A 21,486-nucleotide genomic window follows, 5' to 3' on the forward strand; every position below is an offset into this window, starting at 1 on the left:
TTTCAACATTGTGTCGGTGCATATCATAGCGAACATGCGGTCAATGTTCGTGTGCACTCGTCCCTCTAAGCACGATACAATTTCACGAGAGGAAAACTCACGAGGAAAATGTATGTTAGCTTGTCTTAAAATAATTTGTATGGCCCCTTAACCGAGGCGCTTTACACAGAATTAACAATAGTACATGTGAATGTGATGATGGAGATGAGATGAATGAAAAAGACGAGAGGAAGCAATGGGGGTAAGTCTGTGATGATGTGTGAAATCGGCAAAAGCGAAAATTTATATTCTGAATGGAGCTGTAATTGGCAAAGTCGAAAAAGAAGCATTCGTTGACAAAGTCCGTTTGTTGTTACTTCAGTTGAGTTCATTTATTAGGATTTACCCTGTGAGCCATTCGGCTCTTGATTTGGGTTCAACCGCAACAAACAATAAAATTACAAGATACACCTAAAATTAATTGTACACAAATCTAAACATCACATACGCAAACAATAAAATCCTACAGAAAAAGCACAACCCGTCCATGCTGCGTACAAAAAGTGCAAAAAATTCCATTTCGATGTTTGATCCCAATAACAATCATAATACAATACAGATCAAAATTTTAAGTATAAATCTATAGTAAATAAAAAAAAAATCGGGCCAAACCAAGCCTCTCTAAAACTTACTAAAACAATGCTATGTAAACAACGTAACAGTTTTCACAACAAATGTGATTAAAATATTACAATAGCGACACACACAACACACATCCTTCGCTAGCTGCATAAGTCAATCCATAACAGCCAGATTAACAATAGCAGTAGCAGCGCACTATAATCACAATACATAATATTTTCATACATCGGTCATCTATAGCTATATTTTTTATTTCAGGCCACAGGATAGCAGTGGCAGCCATTGTTGTACGACTCCTCTAGAGCATTTTTGAGTGATTGTCTTGTTGGTAACGATTCAAGCTGGAGTTTATTTGCGATAGCATTCCAGACCCTGGGGGCATCTATAGCAAAAGCCCTTTCTCCAGTATTTGTACGGCAAATTAGGAATGCGAAGCTGGTAAATGAGCGAAGATCTTAGCTCATATTTGTTTTCCGAAACAATAAGGAGATCCATGAGGTAATCTGCGGATTTTTGTGTAAGTACATCGTCAATAAATAATATCTGATGCATAAGACGTCGATCATAAAGAGATGTTAAATTTGACCCAATGCAGAGATCGCAGTGGTGGGTCCTATATGGGCAGTTAAATGCAAATCTTAAGGCCGAATGATATATTGAGTCAAGCTTCTTCAGAACAGTACTGGGTGCTAATTTATAAACGATGTCGCAGTAATCAAGGAGAGGCATTATGGTAGCTTTTATCAATTCTAAATGGAGCATAGGTGGAAAACAGTGTATGTGTGCGTCATACGCAGATCCCCCCCCCCTCCACGGATTGGATGGAGAAACGTTGTGTTACAAATTAACTGGGCAATCCGAACAAAGCAAAAGAGGTATCCATTTGGCGTTTGAACATCTTAACAGCTGTGTTATTGCCAGAAAGGGTAAAGCCGATTCTTAGTTTTCAGAGGTGAGGAACTTTCTTTGCCACGATGCGCGGACGTCAAGGAGTCATCCTCACTCATGGATGGCCAGGCTCTGGTAGCACCTGACGCATAGGTACGCGCACGTACGCGCGTTAAATGTACACTTCGTGGGGTTAGTCGGTGAAGTGTGGAGTGTCTCTGAACGTTGGGGAAAGGCTCCGCATCATGTTGCTTACGTTTCTACTTTTTTACACACTGTTTTACATTTATGCTGCAGTATATAACGATTAATGGCAACGTGGTACTGCTGCAGAAATTAAACAGAATTTAGTCTAAAGTAACACGCGATTAATTATTTGACATTTTTTCCTGCTAATGTAACTCAAGAAAAATATTATCCGATGATTAATTTCACAAACACGCTTTTAACCCCCCGTCCTACAAAATTTTTACAAATGACGCCGCATTTCGCGGAAGATTCACAGATTTCTCACCCTGGTGAATAAGAATAATAGTCGTAGCAGTAATATGTTCGGACATTTGGTATTTGCGCCATTTTTATAGCACAGGGCGCGCTCGCAAAGTTGTTTTTCTCTCACACAGGTCTGCCGTAGTTTCACAGTGGGGGGGAGGGGGGGGTGATGCTGCAACGCGAAATCCAAAATTTAGTAATTTTCCGGTAATATTTTGTACGTTGATAAATTGGGAGCATGCCGCCGCCACACAATGGCTTACTCCTGTCAAACGACGTCAGGGGATGTCTAACGTCCACTGTGAAGCGAACGGACGCGTAGTATTTCGGTACACACCGCAGTAATAACCAGGGCGGTCTGGCGGAACCGAACCGCGAACCCCTCCCCCACCACCAACCCCGACCGCAACCCAGCAGGCGAACGCGCTCCCGCCTGTGCCACCTCACCGCCTCTCGAAAGCTCCCCGGTCCACGGCCGATGTCAACGTTCCCAAGAATCTGTGTGGGAGAGCTGTACAGAGGGGAGAGAGAGACTCTCCATGGTGATGTCTCCACCACCCCCCCCCAACGCACGCGATCACCGGCTCGGTGTCCTCCACACACCGCGCATACCAGGGGTGAGTGATTGTAAGAGGCACTCAACAGGGTTCAACACACACACTCCGCAGAGGGGGTGGGGGGGGGGTAGATGTAAGTACACTTACGGTGCCCACAAGGCGAAACTGCACGGGGGAATTGTGGTGTTAAATACCCGTTGTCTATTTCCTCTATGGTAAATAGACCCTCGCCGCCATCGACTCAGATTTGTTTCCACGCTGTTGCAGTCGCTGTTGCGGTGCAGAGACTGGTGAGTCACTGTACACTTTATTTTCACCGATTATGTTGTTTTCTTACTCTCGTAGATTACAGTACGTGTAGCTTACACACGTGTACGAGTCACAAGTCATGAAAATAGTGGTATTTTTGCGCAGAAACATGTTTTTTTTAGAAAGTATAGAACATCACATATTCTGCCTCTTTAATGTACTTACAAATTGTTTGCAGAAGTGTGCGTTTCCTAATAGAAATACAATGGGTCAATAAAATAGATCAAATATCTCTTTTCAGGGGCGAGTTCTATGGTGTGAGTCGTATATTTACACTTTTCAAAAAACCCATAGAATTCCGTGAGGTGTGGAGGCCCGGCTTGCCACTGGGAATTGGGTGGCAGGATATGATTTGTACTGAGACCTGGTACCATTATTGCATTGAACCCTTATTCCAGTATATTTGAGTTTTGATAATCGACCTGGGCTGAGATGTGTCAAGGTTTACTGTGGACAAGGTGGCAACCTTCGTGTACGTATGTTGAACTTCAGAGATGTTAAATACCTCACCTCGTATGCAGAAGGATGTGAGTTCCATCCTGACCCTGACGCTTTTTTATTTGGAGTTTGCATGTCTCTCTCCCCGTGGTCGCGTGGATTTTTCTCCGGGTCCTCTGGTTTTCCCCACCACATTTATAAATATGCGTTTAGTGTATTTGGCTGCTTTAAATTTCCACATGATGAGCCATTTCGTTGAGTATCATTTGTGGCGAGGTCGCTTCTGAAAAAGAGCAAAATACCTCAGTTGGCTTTACCTGGTAAAACAAATGTTTAGTTGAGTTTTTATTTCACACCGTACGTAGCCAACCCTGCTAATCGGAGGTTGAGCTGATAAACCCACAGGTATTAGCAGACACATTTCATGTTACACAGTAGTACAGGCAGTAGAGGGACAGCCCTGCGGGAGCGCCTCCACTCTCATGAGTTCTCTCTCTCTCTCTCTCGAGCCCATCCAGAGGGTACTTTAGCCTTCTCTTCCGAGTTGGTCAGTGGTCTTGAAAGAGGTGGCCATATGCGGTGGGTTTATAAGAAACGCGCACCATTGATTCGACTGCCGTGGCGGGGATAACGGAACCGGCGACCTGCATTGCAAAGTCCGGCGTGCTGATCGTCACCACGACGACAGCTTCCCACCGCAGGAGTCATTTGTATTTCTAATTGGATTACCCGCAGACAGAAGTGGGGCTGCTGTGGTTGTGGGAAAACAAAAAAACCTCGCTGGGTTATCGACAACATTGCGGACAACCCCAAAGAGTCGTAAATGCATCATCATTCACATCTGCTCGCGTATGATTCTATTGATTTAACGAAGGCCGTACCAAATACGGCTGTGTTTCTAAGGAACACTGTAATGTGATACGTTTTAAAACTTACTCTTTGGTTCTTTTGGTAAAGTCACGTAGAAAGAAAATAAATTAAATAATATAATACGACGTTTAGATTACAACACAAGCAACCGTCATCAGGTAGAACTAAATTAGAGAGAGACAAAACACTTTACCGACTTTACCGAAAGAACAAAAGAGTAATTCCTGCAGTCACGAAAGCTTCAAATCAAGGTTAAAAACATTGTTATAAATAGTACATTTAAATCCTAGTTTGAACAGCGGTTGATTTCGACCAATCTTACCTCCTTTGTCAGAAACACTGTGTTTATAATGTATGCAAGATGCAGCTAGTTGCTTTGTTTTGTTGATACTGTTTGTGCGGTCAAACCACGTATCCCGTGTTTGTGTATCCTACGTTTGATTCAACTGTAGACATTGTACAGAATAGTTTTGTGTAGGCATGTGAGATAATTTAGGGTGCATGTGCGTGTGTGGGAAGCGGTTTGTGTAGCGGTTAAACCCGGCGACCCGAGTTCCATTCGTGCTCATGGCCAACGCCGGTGAATATTATTGGAACCGGTCCTGTGCCTCCCCCTAGGTCGACTCAGCCTCAAATGAGTACCTGCTGAGATGCGTAAACATCGCCACTGGGGCGTGGTGCTGGCCACCCACCCACCCCCTCGTGTGCCGTCCCGGCCTTCATAAGTGCTCGCGAACAGCACTTTCCCCAAAAAGTCGATTAAGGCTTTACGAGGGATCATTGTTTTTAGTCTGTGCATGTGTATACTTGGATGTAAAGTTTATACATGTGTTAAGCGGCATGTTTAGGTAACAGTTATTGGTGTCAATTGTTACTCCCTTAACTTTTGAAAGAAACGTTCTGTACATTTACTCAATAATTATGTATTTATTGCCGTACCATAAACCCCCTAACACTACGTTAAACGCGTTACTGTATTTGGCGATTGATGCTGCTGCTGCGTTGGCCGTGGTGCACAAGCACAAATTATCATACAACCTCAACACGTTTGTCAACAACACTGTGACCTTAAAAAAATCTAAAGGTATATAACAGGCGACGTTTCGGGCAATGGCCCCTTCTACACAGCGCAACACTCCCAGTCTCGCCACTGTTTCGGGCACGGTGAAGATGACAAGATGGCCGACAATCTGAGCCGCGTGTTAAATTCCAGGCGGGGAACTCAAATGGTTTGATTGATAAAAAGTTATTGTTATGTTCACGGTACAGGAATCAAATTGTACATTTGAAAATCAATTACAGTTGTGTTTATGAACTTACCGCAGTAGAAATTAGACAACAAAAGTTCACGCTTGAATTGATTTTTAAACCCTGCATCCAAAGGGTTAACAAACTGCTGCCGAAGCTGCCAGGCAAGTGAAATTTGTCGTTCAGCGTTTATATTCATGGCTGCAGTGCAGGATGGTGGAGAACAGGGCCATAGAGCAGTGGCCAGGACCGGTTTGCAGTGTATCGAAACGAAATTATCGCCCGTGGTTCGCAACGTGGTGCACAGAACCAGTGGAAAACTGTTACGCCCCCCCCCCCCCTCCTATTCATTAGCCATAACGGTCTTTTCTTCCTCTTCTCAAAGTGAGTGCAATCAATGTGATGGATGTTCCGCGATGCTCTCACAGAAAAGAAAAACAACCCAGAACAAGACCATGGAGCACAGCGTGCTACATCTTCTGCATTCCGTCTTCATTTTCTATTTAACACTGAGCGATGCTCAGATTCCGGGAGGCCAAGAGAACAACTCCAGCAGGTGAGGGAATGCTCTCAGAATTGTCAGATTTGCTCACTGCTCAAGCTAATGTTCTCATCAGTCACCAGGGCTGGAAATGGGAAGAAATTACTGGGGGGAACTCATCAATGATTTCCCCCCACCCCACCCGCGACTAGATCTGAGGAGGAGGGGCATGAGCAGGAGCTTAGCTCTGTGTGTGGGTCTCTGTGCCTGTCTGTGGGTCTCTGAGAGTATATGTGGGTCTCTGTGTGTTCGTGGGTCTCTATGCGTGTCTGTGGGTCTCTCTGTTGGTCGAGGGGTCTATCTGTGAGTCAAATCAATACAACAGTCGGGTTAAAAATGTCACTCCCACCACGGCGTTCCGGGGCATTTTGGCCTATTCCCACCACTGTTAGTCACTGTGTGCAGCTTTAGATAACACAGCGTTTTGGAAGACACCCATATTGCTTTGCATGCATTTATGGTGGAGTATGTGTGCAAGTGCTACTCTTAAGCATTAGCCTCGGGGAAACAAATAAACATCTCTTTTACTTTAGAAACCACGTTCACAGCTCAATATATACACGTGGTTAAGTGGTATGGCTAAAATTTATGTTTTTTTCTATCCAGTGTCACAAGATGAAATGTTCTGACGAAAAAAACAAGTGTTAAACTATACAGCGAACGATTGAAACCGAGTAATAATACAATTATATGAACATATGTTTTACAGGCCACAAGAGATCCACTGTGTGACCCGTAATTCAAAGACAACCTCTCCTTCAGCCGAACAGATTGTGGTGACTCTGTGCGAGAGAGGAAATAAGAGCGGCACTCCCAGCGGTGCCCTCTCCCGGGAGAATTTGCTCTCAAACCTAACACGACTACCCCACACGCAGCAAGCTCCCACGTCACAACCTCCGATGGGCACAGCAAACCCAGCCACCGCACACATCCCTGGCACCTTTGAATTTGAAACAGCTCAACCAGGTACGGAGCAACAACACACGGACAGGCCAAGCCTGAATTCTCAACCAACACCAACTCACACACGAAACCCAAACGCCACTCAACCGCACACACACCTGCCCGGTGAACATACGCCAGAATCCCCGACAGCGCACACACTCCAGCCAGACACGGACACAACCACCGCACGCGCACCCGCAACATTCACACCAGAACCCACAGCACGCAGGCAAAGCGTACATAATGGGCACACAACACAACCCTACACATCCCACGATAACACACAAGGAAGGACACGTCAGCCATCCACGTCTCAACCTTACGATGCCCATTACCTCTCAAACCCAGCACCCATCATCCGCACTACTCTGTCTGCTGACAGCGACACCACAACTGTGGATAAATCGATAACTTCGGATAACACGACCCCACCACTTAGTCTCTTTACTTCTAAAGAATACCCAACAAACTCCCCCGAGGACGCGTCCACGACGCATCCTGCCATTTTTCAAACACCGACACCGAAGCACGCCACTGCGTTCCAGACGCGCCCGCCGCAAGCCATCGACCCTCATCTTCTGTTCGGGCCTCCCAGTTTCTCCTACGAAACCTTCGATTTTGAAATGGAAGAAAACATCGCCGGTGTGGGCAATGAGTCGGGCGTCGCCCAGTACCGGCAGGCGGAGCCGTGCGACGTGGATCCCTGCCACCACCCTCAGCCGCCCTGCCGCGCACCGTGGCAGCGCGGCGGCTGTCCATGCAACACGTCGCCGGTGCGTCCGACGGCTCCTCGGCTGCTCGCCGTCGTGCCGGTGAGCGAGTCGGACGTGGAGGTGCGGTGGTGCTCCCCTCGCTCCGGCGTGCGGGCGTTCGCGGTCGCCTACCGCGCCGTGGACGGCGAGCCGGCGCACAACGCCGGCTCATCGCTGCTCGTACACGCCACCTGGCGCAGCCACGTGCTGCGGGGCCTGCGTCCAAATGGGCGCTACCAGGTGTGCGTGGCGGCCATCGGCCGGTCGGGTCACAGCCGCTGCTGGGAGACCGAGCGGTCGTTTGGTGACGCGGACGCCGCCGCTGCCGCCACGGCCGAGTTCACCGCGCCCGCCGGTGGCCCATGGCGACTCAACGCGGCGATCGTGGCGGCCGTGTTTCTGGTCGAGCTGGGATGCATCGCCGTGCTCTCGCTGTGCCTTCATCGTGTTCGAAAGGCACGCGGCAGAAGGGAGCCGCCGCCGCCTCCACCAGCCATGCTCATTTCTTACAGCAGCACGGAGTTCCTGAGCGTGAGAAACCAAGCTTTCCTGGAAATCAAAGATGAGCTCGCTTGCCCTCCTTCACTTAGCTGTCCCTATAGGCAGTAGCTTTCGGTGCCTTATCACTTGGCGTGGAATCACATATTTTAAAATGCTATGGCATCAGCATAGCATTATGTTGCACAGCCAAAAATACTGAAAACACACACTGTGAAAAAGCAATCGTGAACTCTTTACCTAGAATTTTCTTTAACAGTGTTATTATGCATACAATTCCTAAAATTAGGTTTAGGCACTTGCACACGTGTCTGCTGAGAGAACACAGGAGGACAGGCTGTAGCAGTGCTAATCACGGCTGGATTACACATAACCATGAACTTGAACCATGGATAAATTATTTTCCTGACCAGATTTTGGGTCATGGACCTTTGGGCCCTCTTCCATTCCCTTAAGCTCATGATTTGTCAGCACTCACGAGGCTTGGCTATGGGCCTCGTGAAGAGCCCCTACAACACAACTCACTGCACGGTGTTCCAGCAAGCAACCAGGACCAACCAATACGCTCAGGAAGCGAGTGCCTTATCATGTCAATCACAAGGAGTGATCACATATCCCTACTGAGTGACTGCAGCATTTTGCAGACTCAATGCCACATGAGCCCATGCCATTATGGATGCCGGCCAAGGCCGAGAAATCGTTTAATATTTTATTTGTGTATATTCCTGCTTGGGACATTTGCTTGAAACAGATATCGCGTTGGCAGTGGTCCTGTGTAGAACATTGATCTAAAGCATGGCAGCATAGATGACAAATGTTTGTCTGCAAAGTGTAAATACGTAACATTGTTCCCCCCCCCTACTTTACGCAAGAGTGCAGAAGTGTGGTCACCATATCTACACCTTTATATAAGGAACGAAACAGGTGAAATTCTCCACAAATCTGGCAGTCGCCTGATGAAGCTAGTTCTAATTACTGGCGAAACGATTGTAAATGTTGTGGCTTGGCTCTCCAACACACTGGTGTGCTGTACTAGTGACGAACTGGCCACGTTCTGTTTACGTGTCAACCCTTACTAGTTGGCTGTGTCGGGTGGTGGTGGGTTTTAACGACACATTTATATATTTATGCGATCTAACCCCAATACCCCCCCTCTATTATGGACGTAACATTGTGCATATTCTTTGGGTCTTTCGATAAAGTCACGTAGATAGGTTCAAAATAAATTAAAAAAAGAACAAAAAACCACGACGTTTCGATCACAACACAAGCGATCGTCTTCAGGTGGAAAAAAGGGGGGAAAGCTCCCAAAGGCAAGCTGTTTTTAAAGTTTAAAAATGGGCGTAACACAAGTGTCAACTTGCAGCGCACCCAACGAAGTGGGTGGGGCACAAGGGCCCTGTGGCCAGCACAAGTGGAGATGGTTACGTTATTAATTTTGAAACCAGATTGTATGGTTTACCAAATATCCATAAAGAAGGTACACCTCTTTGTCCCATCGTCTCCACCATTGACTCACCTACCTACAAACTGGCCCGATTTCTGTCTGAGACCTTGCAACCATTCACTGGTAAGACCACCTCATCTGTACTTAACTCAGCTCACTTGGTATCGTTAATTAATGACATCTCACTATCTTTAGGTGATTTGCTCATTAGTTTCGATGTAGTTTTTTTGCTTACCAAAGTTCCTGTGCCCGACACCATTGCAATCATTGAAGATTTGGTCCAACAAGGATTGAATGCTGATGTACCGGCCCTGGTGAGACATTTCCTCACCAACACATATTTCACCTGGAATCGAACATTCTACAAAAAAGTTGAAGGCACCCCAGTGGGTTCTCCCTTATCTCCGGTTGTAGCCAATGTTTTCATGGAAAATTTTGAGACAGACGCCATCCAGGCACCCACTCTACGTCCGTCCTTGTGGAAGAGGTACGTAGATAACACATCCGTCATATGGCCACATGGCCGACCAGCTCTGAACCAATTCCTCAACCACATGAATTCCATACACCCAGCCATCAAATTCACCATGGAGGTGGAAAAGGATGGCAAGCTACCATTCTTGGATGTTCGAATCGAAAAGAGACCAGATGTCTGAATGGGCCACTGTCTACAGGAAAGCCACCCATACTGATGCCTACCTAAAACCGGACTCCCACCACCATCCATCCCAGAATAATTCCCTCATCAACACTCGATACCATGGAGCTCGATGTATCTCCAACCATCATCACCTAGCCAGTTAACTGAAACACGTGCACCAAGCTCTCAAGACGAATGGATATTCTGACTACACAATCCATAAAGCTATCACCCCAACCGTTGGGAAAGAACCATCTAAGGACCCAATCAAAACCATCACCTTGCCATATATAGCAGGGGTCACCAAAAAGATTTCCAAAATCATGAGCAAACGCAAGATCCAGGTTAGATTTAGCACAGTGCATAACATTCGTGATCTGATTATATCTGTGAAGGATAGGATCCCTGACATGCAATACCCCGGCGTCTACAAACTAAGCTGTAATCAACGATTTTTGGGTTTAGATCGCGTTTATTTATAAATGTGTCGTAACCCTCCACCACCCGACACGGCCAATCAGTAAAAAATGTGTCACGTTGACAAAGACAAATAGTTCACTGCTTTAGCCCACCGGTGTGTTGAAGCAACAACATTCACAATTTGAGTACGACGTTTCGCTGGTAATTACAACCAGCATCATCGGGCAATTCGCCAGAATGGTGAGGCTCTCCTGTGTCTCCCGTTCTTATATAGAGCAGCAGCAGGATGACGTCATCATTAACTCATTAACTCATCAGGTGCAAAGATTCAAGGGGGGAGTGATTGTAATTATATACTAGATTAGTAATCAGGCTATTGTTACGATGCGAGTTGTAGATTAGTAATCATTTGGAATGTGTTTTATTGTGATTATGCTACATTAGTAATCTGTTAGTGGTTGTTTCCCTTATAAGTAATTGTAATGTATCTTATTTAATAATACGCTTCCAGGCCGCACTAAGCCTGTAGCTGTCTGAGCGATTAAAGTTATTTCTGTTTCTCTCAATTTCAATCGATTCTCTAATTAGTCTTTGCCAGTAGTAACTAGTTTTACACAACACTTCCACGTTGTCAAAATCAATTGAGTGTCCCTGTTGGCATGCATGTTCTGCTACTGCCGACAGTTGTGTTTGTGATAGTTTAATATTTCTCTGGTGTTCTTTAAGTCTTACACTAACGTTACGCCCTGTCTGTCCAATATAGCATCTGCCACATACACAATTAATCCGATATACACCTTCTGTTGATAATTTAGGTAATTCGTCTTTAGTGCACGTTACTAGTTGTTGAATTTTGTGTACTGTACCAAATCTTACTGTAATGTTTTGCTTTTGCAAAACACGGGCTAATTTATCAGTTACTCCTGAGATAAATGGTATTTTTATTGTTTTAATAATCTGATCGCTTTCAGCAGTGTTGCTTTGCGATCGTGATTTGGCTTTTAGTGCTCTGTTAATTTGAGCATTATTGTAGCCATTCTGTCTTAGTGCTTCTTTAACATGTTTAATCTCTCTCACTAGACTTTCACCATCTGACACTGTTTTAGCCCGATGTATGAGCGTCTTGATAAGAGAGGATTTCTGAGCTGGGTGATGATGCGAATCTGCATTCAGATAGGCATCAGTGTGCGTTGGCTTTCTGTAAACGCTGTGTGTTATTTTACCGTTTGGGCCATGCCCAAGTAAAATATCCAGGAACGGGAGTGTGTTATTCACCTCCATTTCCATGGTGAACTGAATGGCCGGGTTTTGTGCATTGAGATGATTTAGAAAATCGTTAAGTGTATCTTTACCATGTGGCCAGACAACCAAAGTGTCATCCACATATCTAAACCAAAAGGATGGTTTTAATGTGCTCGAGGCAAGTGCTCTGGTTTCAAAGTTTTCCATGTACAAATTTGCTATAGCAGGAGATAAAGGAGAGCCCATTGCTGCTCCCTCCCTTTGTTTAAAGAATTCGCCTCTCCATAAGAAGTAAGTGTTATTTAAACAATGGTCTGCGAGTTTCGGAATATCTTTTGGTAAACCTGTATTCTTTACCAGTGTATCAAGTAATTTAAGTGACTCGCTCACTGGAACCTTAGTGAATAGCGAAATCACATCAAAACTCACCAAAATATCATTAGGGTTAAGTTTAATATCTTTGATCATATTCACAAGATGTTCTGAATTTATTATGAATGATGATGTCCTACCGATGTAAGGCTGAATTTGTTTAGTTACATATTTTGCTAATTTATAGGTGGCAGAGCCAATTGTACTGACTATAGGTCGTAAAGGGATGCCGACTTTATGGATCTTTGGTAGCCCATACAGTCTAGGTGGTTTTGAAGCCCTTGGCTTCATTAGGAATTGCTCATTTTTTGGGATTAATGAATTTGCAATGATTGCAGTAGTCTTACGTTCCAAAGTATTAGTTGGATCTCGTTTAATTTTAATGTAGGTACTTTCCTCTAATAAATCTTTAATTTTATTATCATAATCGGCTCGTGACATCACTACTGTAGTGCGGCCCTTGTCAGCTGCTAGGATTTGAATATCTTTGTTTAGACGAAGCTCTCTTAAGGCTTTTGCCTCGTTCGAGCTAATATTTACTTTAGGTACTTTACTATTCTCAATAATTTTGGCAACCTCGTGTCTAGTCATCTCTGCCTCATTATGTGGAAGGAGTCTTACTGCTGATTCTACCTCAGCAATTATCTCATCCACTGGAATTGTGCGTGGGGTAACGGCAAAGTTAAGGCCTTTAGAAAGGACAGAAATCATGTCAGTGGTTAAATCAGTGTTAGTCAAGTTCATTACGGTTTTGTTTTCAAATTGTTCGTTTTTAATAGGGATTTGTTTATTGTAAAGTCTAGAAAATTTGTTAATTTGGTTAGCATTTGTTAGATTAAACACATTATCAGCCGATTGTTGTGTTATAGTATCGATTATATTCCAATCATGCATGGACACACTATTGCTTATATTTAAATGTAAATGCTTTAGCGATTCAGAAATGTTGGATAATTCACTCCTGTTGTGTTGTATTCTCTCTATTAATAATAATTCGCTAGCTTTGTGTAGTATTTTGTTAGCCTTAGAAGACTTTATGTGATGTGTTATTTTAACTGCGTTTGGTATTACCTTCGAATCTCTGCACCTTTTGAGGAACGCCAATGAAGATATCAATTTCATCCGCTTAATGCGGAGCTTCTCCAATTTTCTGGTTTTAAGAAAAGTATCCTCCCCATAGAGGTTAGTCAGTTTAACACGTAGGCTTTCGCGACCAATGTTATTCATAATCAACGATTTTTGGGTTTAGATCGCGTTTATTTATAAATGTGTCGTAACCCTCCACCACCCGACACGGCCAATCAGTAAAAAATGTGTCACGTTGACAAAGACAAATAGTTCACTGCTTTAGCCCACCGGTGTGTTGAAGCAACAACATTCACAATTTGAGTACGACGTTTCGCTGGTAATTACAACCAGCATCATCGGGCAATTCGCCAGAATGGTGAGGCTCTCCTGTGTCTCCCGTTCTTATATAGAGCAGCAGCAGGATGACGTCATCATTAACTCATTAACTCATCACACACCGGTGGGCTAAAGCAGTGAACTATTTGTCTTTGTCAACGTGACACATTTTTTACTGATTGGCCGTGTCGGGTGGTGGAGGGTTACGACACATTTATAAATAAACGCGATCTAAACCCAAAAATCGTTGATTATGAATAACATTGGTCGCGAAAGCCTACGTGTTAAACAAACTAAGCTGTGTCTGTGGCAGTAGTTACATTGGGGAAACTAAGCGACATGACTCTGACCGTGTTCGTGAGCATAAGGCAGATTTGAAACACGGGAGGACCAACACTTTAGCCGGGGCTGATCACTGTCTTAATGCGGTTGGCTCACACGACATTTATTTCTCTAAGACGAAGGTACTTTACAAGCCCACTGGCTAGCTATCAACAAAGATTCCTTCATGAAGCCATCGATATATATATAGACACAGACACAATTTCAACCGAGAGGATAGGTACAAACTCAGCAATCATTGGAATGACGTCATCGACCAGTTTAAGTCATAACTGGCTGTGATGTTTCCATCTTTTCACCTTCCGATGTTCGTTTAATTTATTTTACTAATTTCTCCAAAGCTCTTGCGCCTACCCTTCTCTTGATTCATTCACATAACCATCTCCGCTTATGCTCGCCCCAGGGCCCTTGTCCCCCGCCCACTTCGTTGGGCGCACTGCAAGTTGACACTTGGGCTATGCCCATCGCAAACCTTTCAAAACAACTTGCCTTTGGGAGCTTTCACCCCTTTTTTCAACGGTTTTATTCCACCTGAAGACCATCGCTTGTGTTGTGATCGAAACGTCGTGGTTATTTTAATTATGAACCTATCTACGTGACTATTCCGAAAGACCCAAAGAATATGAATTCCTGCAGTCACGAAAGTCAAGATTTATAACATTGTGCAGTTTAAATATGCAGCATATTATAATCTCTGTTGGTGTAATGTTCGAGCCAGACTCATTGAGCATGGCAGGAAGTTACATTCGCAGTACATTTGTATATCCAGGGCTTTGTGATAACGATAGTGCCACCGCTGTGAGGGAGCTTAAACTGTAAGTGTGATGTTAACTCCTTAGCTACTCAATTCTATAACAAACTTTTCTCACGAATATTAACATTGCCAAGTTACGTGTATTTTAATATCGGCAGTTTCACTTGCATATTCCAGCCACGTACATTGCATTTCTGTCAGCAGACATTGCCACATTCGTAAAACATTCCACTCAATCGAATCTTCCTTAAGTTATCGAGTACGGTTATTATAAGTGCTTAAATCACAATCGTGTTGTTTTCTCGATTTAAAACAATGAAGTTATAAAAAATAAGTAATAACCCGTAAAAACAAAGTTTTTCACTATAAATCCTTTATATGCGTGGCAGCGAACTTAATATAAAGGATTTAAAAATATATTCGCCTGTGGAGGACGCGGGGATCGATCCCGCGACCTTTGGCATGGGAAGCGAGGGCGTTACCAACTGCGCTACTCCGCCACAGCCTGTGGAGGGGTTACGCTCTGGGCTCTTATACTGTGACGTTCAGCCAAAGCGATGAATGAGTTATATTTGAATATATGTAAAATATTTTTTTTTTGCCTAAAAAGTGTAAAATTTTGGGAATTTTTTTCACGAACATTAATTGTCTGTCACAACGAGTCTGTGTGGAAAATGTCAGCTCGATTGGATCACGGGAAGTGGGTTAAAAAACGAGCGAAAGATTTGCACGGTCCTAAGCAAGTAAGCAAGCACGCAAGCAAGCAAGCAAGCGAACTTAATATAAATGATTTAAAAACAACGCGGGTGACAATCATCAAATGTATGCAACCACAGAGTATTGTTCACGACAACACATTCATAAACGTATCAAACCAAATGATCGCGATGCAATAATATAGGTTTTCTGATTCATTCAAATAATGCACAATTCGAGGAGGGAGCACTTGCCATGTCCTGAATGAATGTCCAATTGGTCATTTTCGTTCCTAATTATTTTTCTGTCAGTCTCGCAGCAGTTTTGTCTCGCCAATAGCATCCCATACATGTGTCAAGGAGAACCGACACACGGTTGCAGGGGATTAGTCTTTTATTCCTTTCCTCCCATCCACACCTGTCCCCAGCCGTCCCAATCTCGTTCCCGCCAACGACCTCCTCTTCCCGCTCGTTCTCTCCCTTCTATCTCCTCACCTGCTCCTCCTCCTTCTCCTGTCACCATCCCATTCCCCCTCCTATTGGTGGGAATCCTTCCCCTGACACCCCTACACATGGGCGCCACGGTGGCGAGATGTTAACTAACTCGCCTAGTATACATGAGGTCGTGTGTTCGATCCCAACCCTGACGCCTGCTATATATTTGGAGTTTGAATGTCCACTTTCTCCCGTGGATTATTCTCCGGGTCCTCCGGTTTTTCCCCTCCACATTTAAAAATAACAACGTGGTTTAGAGTATTTGGCTGCAATAAATTGCCACACGATAAGCCACTTCGTTGAGCTATCATTTGTGGCCAGGTTGCTGATGAAAAGAGATGTATAGCTCAGTGGGCCTTACCTGGTAAAAAAAAAAGTTGAGTTTACATGACATTGGATTCAGAATGTTCGACAGACCGCGTCGCCTCGCGGTCACCTAGGGAACAGCCTTGGAAAAAAAATAACCATGGGACCCTTTTTGTGAGTATGATAAAAAAGAGGCTGTACAACATACCCTTTCCAGCAATAATTGTTTAGTCATTTTGTTGTACTGTACCTATTACGGTGATTTAACTATCACACGAGAGAGTGGTGTCTAAATCATTATTAAATAATACACTGTGAGCATTGCTAACGAACAATTCCAGCCCATACGTTGCAATGCCACCACGCGCATGTACGTACATTACTGTATGTTGAACTTCTTTCGCACCGTTTGTAGCCCCAATCGGGCTCATTGGAGGTGCGGTGAGTTGGGGGGAATAACGAACACACAAAAAGCAGTTCATCACATGCCCTCTGCTGGTTGCATCTAAGCATTTACCCCGCAAGTATTTATTTGTCAAATGACTTTTTCCATCTTCATTTTCTTCTAATCGTACGCGTAGGATGGATGACAAGGCGAGCCGAGCGACATTTGCAGTGTTCATACCGAGAGAGTATTACGCCAATGCCATCGGCCTCTTCGAATGTTTCGCGGTCCGATGCCAACTCGACGATGCCCTCCTGGATTACTTGACCCACGGTGGTGGGCATCGGGCGGTGCAGAGGGTGGCAGTGGCAGGGGTCACGCGGGCCATGGTCTCTTGTGACCGCAGTCACAATGCCGACTCGTCTTCATTTAAAAAAAAAGTATTTCAATATTTGTAACGATAGGTTTTACTTGGCTTAAAGAAAGGAACGCAGTAAATGTGCCATCGTTGCCACAACGTTGGCACATTTACTGGGTGCCGTACGTAGCCAACCGTGCTAATCGGAGGTGCGAAAGATACAGTGTACGGTCATCATCATGGCTTGGCTTCGCGAACGAAGATCTAGGAAGGACATCCACGTCTTCTGCAGGCACGCTGGTGGCTGAAGAGGCCTATGCGGGACAGGCAGGTCCTGCCACAACAGCTGCAAGTGAAGGTCTCATCTGGGATGGGTGCTGAGGGATCACGGTTCTTCCTCCTTCTCCTTTTGTCCTCCATACGGGCCCTGCGGGTATCTTCGAAGAAGGAGGTGGCCTGGTGGACTGTGTGCCGCCAGTGTACGGTAGTTGCTCTGTATCTACCATCATCTGTATCTTAGAGTACGGTAGTTACTCTGTATCTTTGGAACTATTCTGAAGTTGAAAATAGACAGAGCAGCGACATTTCTTGTGTCTCAATATATTGCACGGATTTCCAGTAAAAATTGGAACGTTGGGCCAGCGTTGGTCCAACGGTTCCAGCCACATGCCAACGCTGCCCCAAACGTTCCAAGTTTACCGGGAATTCGTGAGACACAAGAAATGTAGCTGCTCTGTATATTTGCAACTGCGGAGTAGTTACAAATTTATAGAGTAACGACTGCACTCGGTATATTTCGCACCTCTGAATGACACGGTTTGCTCCGTACGCTGAGAAAAGAAGTTCAGCGTTCATACGTACATATTCTACAGTGCAGTTCAATGACGAAGTACAGCTTTCCCTCGCTTTATGCGGTAGTAGAAAGTATGCGTTCCACAAAACGGAGGGCGCACAAAGTGACACGGCACGAGGAGACAGCTGCCTTTCGAGTAGCGCACACAGTGCATACCAGGGGCGGTTTCTTCATTAGGGCGATTGGGCGACGCACCACCAATGTCATTCAACCACAGAGTCACGCTAGCCGTCACTGTGCCTCTGGATATAGTCCAATCAGCGTCATGTCACGTTCTGTGGAGTACCGCCTCTTTTTGGGCGATTTCACTCCGGCTGAGAATCGCCCCGAGTGGCCCCATAGACTTACATTCAAAGATGTTTTTTTTCGAACGGTGGGCGGTCCAATGCATTCTCTATGGCTTCCGGGAGGGCTTGCACTAACGTGCTTACGTCATCATACGTGCTAACGTCATCATACGTAAGCACGTTTCATCCAACAATATAATTTATCGCCACCTAGTGGAATCTTTAATAAAATAAACTTGAGTGGTTTGTTTTAATAGTGAGTATAGAAACAAACAAGATGTATTGTAAGAGTCACTTTATTTTTCATTAATATTAAAGAAGTGAAGTTGCCTTTACATGCTTAAGCTGTTAATTTATCCATTGCATGGGTGGACCTTATCCTTATCAATCATCCAGACATTTGCCCCCCCTGAGAGATTTTGCAGGAGCCGCCACTGGTGCATACAACACAACACAGACAAAGATCCCCCCGTATATCCTTAGCAGACTGTTGGGGCAAGTATTGCTAGTTAGTAGCACTTATGAAGGCCGGCACGGTACACGAGGGGGTGGGTTGCCAACACCACGCCCGGCCGACCTTTGTCTCCCCGGCGGTGACATACACACCGCACCAGGTACTAATTTGAGGCTGAGTCGACGTAGGGGAGGCCCAGGACCGGTTTCGATAATCGCCACAGATGGTGGCCGTGAGCGGAAATCGAGTCGCCGGGGTCTTAGCGCAACGTGTAAACCGCTACACCACCGCTCCCCACGGCACACACGGCACACACGGCACACACACCATGTTGCTCCACGTCCGACCGCACAGCCGCATGTTGAGTGAATTCAAACCGCATAGAGCGAATTTTGTGTACAAATGGGTTCCCCACATGTACGCGACATCGCACAAACAGAACCTGCACAGAGCGATGGAAACCTGTACAGTGGTGTCGGCTTCAGTATCAGAAATGTTTTTAAATGTATCTTAGAGAAATCTGATAATCTACGAAGCTCTGTTATTAACATATGTCCAGTAGGGGCGGGTCAACATGACATCACGGTGTCCCCAATCGTGAGATTAATTTCAGCTTCATTCATCGCAAGGCACGCAGCTTACTTCAAACGAGGACATTTGTGCTGCCTCTTGACGAATCTATTCTCGGCGATGTCCCGTCAAAGATATTGTCTCGAGAGAGTTTGAGGACATTGTGTTCTCCCCACAAAAGTCAAGTCGGCGCGTTCGACATTATTCTTGCAATGCATCGTCGTCACAGCTGGAGGGCTGTGACAGGGTTAAATAAAGTAACACGGGCAAACGCCAGGCTTAAGGTGAACATTTTTAATCTTGACCGAAACTATGTCAAACAGTCTCCGCTTGTCACGGTTGCTATGTTTAATTTTCCCCGTTGCTACCAGTTGTGAACGAAACACATTTTTTTTGTTGCTGCTTCAAATGCACACCCACATCGGTTGCATCTTATTGCGTGCTGGAATTCTTTCGCACAGTACGTAGCCAACCGTATTAATCGGAGGTGCGGGGGTGGACAAACAAACAACATTTAGTTTTATATTAATGTTCCGCGAGTGACAGGTCAGGTCAGTGATGCCAGGTCATCGCTGTCAGGAATTTTCACAAGTGATATTGATTGTAAATGAAGGCGTCCAAATGCTTTGTAATTCCAGATGCCTTGAGGCTCATTCTGCAAAAATCCAGATGCGGGTGGTGAGTGGAGGGGGGGTGTTTTGGTGACTGTTTCGAAGCTCGTGAGTGTACAGGACAACTATTAGATTTGTATTTTATTTTACCGGGTAAGGCCCACTGAGCCACGCAGCTCTTTTTCAGGAGCGACCCGGCCATCTCAAATAATAGCTCAAAGAAGTGGCCTATCACGTTGGAAATGTATAGCAAAACAAATACTCTCAACTCATACTCTTTGGTTCTTTCGGTAAAGTCACGTAGGTATAAAATAAAATAAATTAAATCACGACGTTTCGCAACACAAGCAATCATCATCAGGTTGGAAAACCACTGCAAGACATTTTTTTGCTGAAGTGGGAGAGAGATACCGTGGTAAGAGGTTATATAGGTAAGAGAGGGGGGGAGGGGAAAGGGAGGGGGGTAGGGGGAGGGGAGCGTTGCGTGGACGCTGGGAGAGGGAGACGTGAAGCTAGGACGGGGGGAAGTGGGCGGGGCTGGAAGGGGGAGGCTGAGAGAGCTGGGGATGCGTGGTCCTCCCACCTGATGACGATTGCTTGTGTTGCGATCGAAATGTCGTGATGTATTTTATTTTATACCTACGTGACTTTACCGAAAGTACCAAAGAGTATGGATCCTGGCAGTCGCGAAAAGTTCAAATCTAGATTAAATACTCTAAAAGCACGTTTCTAAATGTGGAGGAGAAAACCCAGAAGAGCCGGAGAAAAATCCACACGACCATGGGGAGAACATGCAAACTTCAAATATACAGTTTAACACGTAGGCTTTCGCCTACGTGTTTACAGAAAGCAAACGCACACTGATGCCTATCTGAATGCAGATTCACATCATCACCCAGCTCAGAAATCCTCTCTTATCAAGACGCTCATACATCAGGCTAAAACAGTGTCAGATGGTGAAAGTCTAGTGAGAGAGATTAAACATGTTAAAGAAGCACTAAGACAGAATGGCTACAATAATGCTCAAATTAACAAAGCACTAAATGCCAAATCACGATCGCAAAGCAACACTGCTGAAAGCGATCAGATTATCAAAACAATCTCAGATTATCAAACCAATCTCAGGAGTAACTGACAAATTAGCCCGTGTTTTGCAAAAGCAAAACATTACAGTAAGATTTGGTACAGTACACAAAATTCAACAACTAGTAACGTGCACTAAAGACGAATTACCTAAATTATCAACAGAAGGTGTATATCGGATTAATTGTGTATGTGGCAGATGCTATATTGGACAGACAGGGCGTAACGTTAGTGTAAGACTAAAAGAACACCAGAGAAATATTAAACTATCGCAAACACAACTGTCGGCAGTGGCAGAACATGCATGCCAACAGGGACACTCAATTGATTTTGACAACGTTGAAGTATTGTGTAAAACTAGTTACTACTGGCAAAGACTAATTAGAGAATCTATTGAAATTGAGAGAAACAGAAATAACTTTAATCGCTCAGACAGCTACAGGCTTAGTGCGGCCTGGAAGCGTATTATTAAATAAGATACATTACAATTCCTTATAAGGGAAACAAACACTAACTGATTACTAATGTAGCATAATCACAATTAAAAAACACATGCCAAATGATTACTAATCTACAACTCGCATTGTAACAATAGCCTGATTACTAATC

The 21,486-nt window shown here is 44.7% G+C and overlaps 1 protein-coding gene across 1 annotated transcript in view; it reads left to right on the forward strand.

Moving 5' to 3' along the window:
* Positions 1–6,833: 6,833 nt before the first annotated feature.
* LOC133352563 (equilibrative nucleoside transporter 1-like) overlaps positions 6,834–21,486 on the forward strand; it is a 95,350-nt gene continuing 80,697 nt past the window's right edge. Inside the window, exon 1 of the mRNA XM_061568286.1 lies at positions 6,834–6,930. The gene's annotated coding sequence lies outside the window, so the exon portion shown is untranslated. The remainder of the gene's footprint in view (positions 6,931–21,486) is intronic.

The sequence above is a fragment of the Lethenteron reissneri genome, chromosome 41, assembly GCF_015708825.2.
Source record: "Lethenteron reissneri isolate LAM-NWPU_2019-01 chromosome 41, ASM1570882v1, whole genome shotgun sequence".
In the NCBI taxonomy this organism is placed as follows: domain Eukaryota; kingdom Metazoa; phylum Chordata; class Hyperoartia; order Petromyzontiformes; family Petromyzontidae; genus Lethenteron; species Lethenteron reissneri.